This window comes from Corvus brachyrhynchos, unplaced genomic scaffold (assembly GCF_000691975.1).
Source record: "Corvus brachyrhynchos isolate BGI_N302 unplaced genomic scaffold, ASM69197v1 scaffold119, whole genome shotgun sequence".
Taxonomy (NCBI): domain Eukaryota; kingdom Metazoa; phylum Chordata; class Aves; order Passeriformes; family Corvidae; genus Corvus; species Corvus brachyrhynchos.
The window spans coordinates 44,748-49,492 of NW_008240054.1; positions in this window are offsets into that span (position 1 = coordinate 44,748).

A 4,745-nucleotide genomic window follows, 5' to 3' on the forward strand; every position below is an offset into this window, starting at 1 on the left:
GGGGGCGCAGTCTGAGGGGACCCCCGGGAGGGAACCCCCGGGAAGGGGCGACCCTTCCATTGTCCCCCATCTGCCGGCCCTGGGATGGGATCGGAGCGGTGTCAGCAGCCCCCGGTGCCGCCCCGGCACCCCCCAAGAAGGAGGAGGAGCCGCCAGAGCAGCGCCGCTTATCCCGGAATCAGTGAGGTTGGAATCTTTGCGATCACCGAGTCCAAGCTGTGCCCGATGCCCTCCTTGTCCCCAGCCCAGAGCCCTGAGTGCCACCTCCAGGCCTCGGACACCTCCAGGGATGGGCATTCCAAACCTCCCCGGGCAGTTCCGAGGCCTGAGCGCCCTTTCCATGAGGAAATTCCCGCTGGTGTCCAACGCGAGCCTCCCCTGGCCCAGCCTGAGGCCGTTCCCTCTCCTCCTGTCCCTGTTCCTGGCAGCAGAGCTCCACCCTGTGCCCCCTCTGGTGTTCCCTGTGACCCTCCAGGTGTGTCCCCATATTCCCTGAGACCCTCACCTGACCTCAGGTCCCCCATCCCGGGCAGAGGGGACACTCCTGGGAGAGTCCCGACCTCTGTGCCTGAGGCAAAGCTCCACCAAGAGGGAAATAAATCCATAACTTTTATTTCTGGAGCGTGTCCTGTGCTCTGGAAGCTTTAGGAAAAAGTCGGGATGGCCTGGACGTGCCCCCAGATCCATCCCCAAAAGCTCGGGAATTCCATTCCAATTCCATTCCAAAGCTCGGGAACAGCAGCTGCTTCTCCAGTGCCACCGCCCGGAGCAGGAGCTTTTCCAGCCCTCCCAGGCAGCATTCCCAGCCGAATCCATGGATTTAGGGCACCGCGGCCTTGCTGCGGTTGGGTGTCCGTGTTTTTTCCTGGCGGCTTTTCCCGGCTGAGCCGCTGGATGGAGCAGCAGGAAAAGCCGTGGATTGATCCCCGCTCCAGGATTTCCCCTCCGTGCCAAGGGAATCGCGGAATTGTTAAGCGTGGAAAACACCTTTAGGATCATCGAGTCCATGTTCCAGCACGGGATGGAGCCGCGGGATCTCCCGAGGAGGAGAATCCGGGATTAGGGAATGGTGGGTTCCCCATCCAGGATGCTCCAGGATCCCGGGAAGGGCCGATCCAAGGAAACGACTCTCCCCAGGAGTGCCCGAGCCCGCGCTGTGTCCCCAGCACGGCTTTACCAGAACCCGTTCCAAACACCATCCACCAGGACCCAACAAGGAAAATCCCGTTTTTCCTAAGGAATATGTGCATTTAGAGGTGGTCGTTAACTCCCGAATCCCACTTTTCCTTTGGCTCCGTCCGTCGATTCCCGCGGCCACCCCCGCCAGGAGCGCTCCCCCAGTCGGGATCTCAGCGCTGCCTCATCCCAACCCCAAAAATGGCAAAGGAATCAACGCTTGGAGCCTGGAATTTCCTTGGAAGAGCCCCGGACACTCCCAAACCTCGAGGAACCGAAACACTTCGGGGTTTTTTTTTTTTTGTCCCCCAGATAACTCGGGGGCTGAGCAATGGGGTCAATCCCTTCCCTCAGCTGCTCCAGGATAACCGGCAGGGGCTGGAAAATCCCGGGATGTGCTTTGGGATGAGTTTTCCCGGGAACAGACCCCGCATGTTCCGTGGCTGCAGTAAACAAATCAATCTCTGCAGCTGAGCCTGACCCAAAGGAGCCTCCGAGGGTTTTAATGCCCAAATAAATTTCTCCTGCCCTGGCAACGGCCTTGGATTTTTCCCAGGCATCCATCAGCGGTGCTGGAGAGGGCAGGAACATTCCCGTATGGAAGTGGAAATTGAGGGATCCCTGGTGACAGGATTTCCCAGATTTTTGCTGCCCTCGTTCCCTGTGTTTTATCCCCAATTCTTGTGCCACAAATCCCAGGATTTCCCGCATTTTTGGCGCCCTCATTCCCTGTGTTTGGAGCTGGAGGCACAGGGAAAGCTCGGCAGAGGGAAGCGGGTTTGATCTTTCCAAGATTTTATTGGGAAGAGCTGTTCCCGAGCTGCCTTCCCGTGGCCTGGCTGCCGCACACGTCGCTCTGATCCAGCCAGGAGGGATTCTTTTCCCTTTAGTGGGAAAGCTCTGGAAGAGGCCGGAGTGGGAAGGAACTCGGGATGGCCCCAATCCCTTCTCCTGCCCCTCATTCCCTGGGAATGGCCCCAATCCCTTCTCCAGCCCCTGGGAATGGCCCCAATCCCTTCTCCTGCCCCTGGGAATGGCCCCAATCCCTTCTCCAGCCCCTCATTCCTTGGGAATGGCCCCAATCCTTGTAGGAAAAGGGAAGGGAAAGCGGGATCAGGAGTGCTCCTTGGGGCCTGTGGGAATCTTATCCTGGGATATTTTCCGGGATAAATCCTGGAATGGGTTGGGTTGGAAGGAACCTTAAAACCTTGTCCATGGACAAGGACACCTTCCATAAATCCTGGTGGCTCCAGCCCAGCCTTGGACAATTCCAGGGATCCAGGAGCAGCCACAGCTCCTCTGGGAATTCCATCCCAGCCCCTCAGGCAGGAATTTCTTCCTAAAAAATCCTGGTTAGAGTGTGGATCCCACCAGGATTCCTTGGATCCTTCTGCAACCCCTCCCTGCGCATTCGATTGCTGCCATGAATAATTAATTTCTAATTAAAAATTAATCGGAGCATCCCATGGAAGCAATTTCCTCTCTCCCCTTTCCCCTTCCTTCCCTCTGGAATTCCCGAGGCCCAGGGAGGACCCTTTGGAGCGGTTCCTTGCCCTGGAAACCCCAAACCCGATTTAATTCCTCATTTCCCGCCCCCAAATTCCCAATCCTGAAATCTCCCAGCAGCTCCTGCTCCGCTCATTTAGCTCAGTAATTACTGGGGTAATTAACTCTAATTACTGCTGCGAACAAGCCGGAATTCTCCACCATCCAGGAACCCCAAATCTGCTGGAATCTGCCCCGAAATGGAGGCGGGGACTCCCAAAGGACACAAACCCACTCCCATCCCGATGTTTGGAACCCAAACCGTTCCTCTCCGAGCTCAGATTTTTTGGGAAGCATCCCAGAGCCCCCTGGGTGCCATGGAAACCACGGGTTGTGCCCTGGCAGCGATGAGCCACCGTTAATTTCCGTTTTCCGGGATATTTTGGACTTGGCATGAAGAAAATTTATGCAAAACGCTGGAATCCATCCATGGAAATGAGGCTGAGCCCGTGGATTCACCGGAGCGGGAAATCAGCGGGGTGGGTTCAGTCAAACCTACAGATCCTGCTCGAAAAGCACCAAAAACGACCAAGTTTGGCTTTTTTGGGGTCTCCCAGCAGGCAGCTCCTGGTTCTTGGGGGGTTTCCCATGGAATTGGAGATGGAGGGATAACCCAAAGCCTGGGGAATTTGGAATTCCCTTTCCTTGTGTGGCTGAGGGGGATTTTTGTACCCAGTGAGGGCTCGGCCTCATTTTGTGGGGTGGGGGTGAAATTCCCGCTTAGGGACAGCCCTGGGAAAGGGGATGGGATGATCCCGATGGAGGAAATGGCTCCGTGGGGATCAGAATCCCACTGGGATGGGGTGATCCCGATGGAGGAAATGGCTCAGTGGGGATTGGGATGGGGTGATCCCGATGGAGGAAACGGCTCCGTTGGGATTGGGATGGGGTGATCCCGATGGAGGAAATGTCTCAGTTGGGATCAGAATCCCGCTGGGATGGGGTGATCCTGATGGAGGAAACGGCTCCATGGGGATTGGGATGGGATGATCCCGATGGAGGAAATGGCTCCGTTGGGATCGGAATCCTGCTGGGATGGGCAAGGGGATGATCCCAATAAAAAGCTCCCTTGGGATGTGAATCCCTCCGGGAAGGGGGATCCAGCCCCGCATTCGTGGGAAGCTCAGCTGGGAGCAGCTGCCGGTGCCCGGCGCGTGCTGATGTTTATCCATTCCCGGCCTTTTCCAGGATAAAATCGCTCATGGAAAGCAAACAGCTGGAGTTTGCCGGGCCTGCGGGATGGAGCCAAGCCCGGCAACGCCGCTTTAATTAAAATCCGGAATTCCAGGCGGCCGGAACCGATGGCAGGGGCCGGATGCTCCCACAATTCCCACCTGCTCCGCTGTCAGCATGGAAAACCACGGACTGAGCATTCCTGGCGGAGCAGCGGGATTCGGGAGCCCAGCCAGGGAAGAGGAGGCTGGAATCGCACGGAGAACAACCCCGAGCCCTGCCCGTGCTCCAGGAAGGATCGGAGCCTTTTCCGTAATTTCCATGATTTGGGAATCAGGGATGCGCTCCCAGCCCCGGCTTTGAGGAGGAATTCCAGGAATTGTCCCTTTTCCTGCTGTTGTGGTGACATTTCGGGGCAAACCCTTCCCACCGAGGATGCCCCAAACCCTTCATCCATGTTTTTTATGGAATTTTAGCTTTTCCGCCTTTTCCACCTCTTCCCGCTCCCACCCCCCTCCCCTCATTGAGGGATAAGGAACCAGTCTCTCCACACCAAAGGAACATTTATCCATGAAATCCACGGAGGGACGATCCCGACGGTCACACGCAGACGCTTTGGGAAGGACGGTTGGGTTCCCTCTCTCTCTCTTGGGATGCTCCCATGGGAAGAACTTCCCAGAAAGCTCCTTCCGGCTGCCGCCACCCCAAATCCCAAATTCCCGAGGGATCCCCTGGGATCGGGAGCCCTTTGGTCCGGGATGGGGATTTTAAGGAGACCCTCAGCTGCTCCTGGGTCTCACTGTCCCTCTCCGGGACTTTCACTGAGGAGTGGGATTTAACATCCAGCAGGA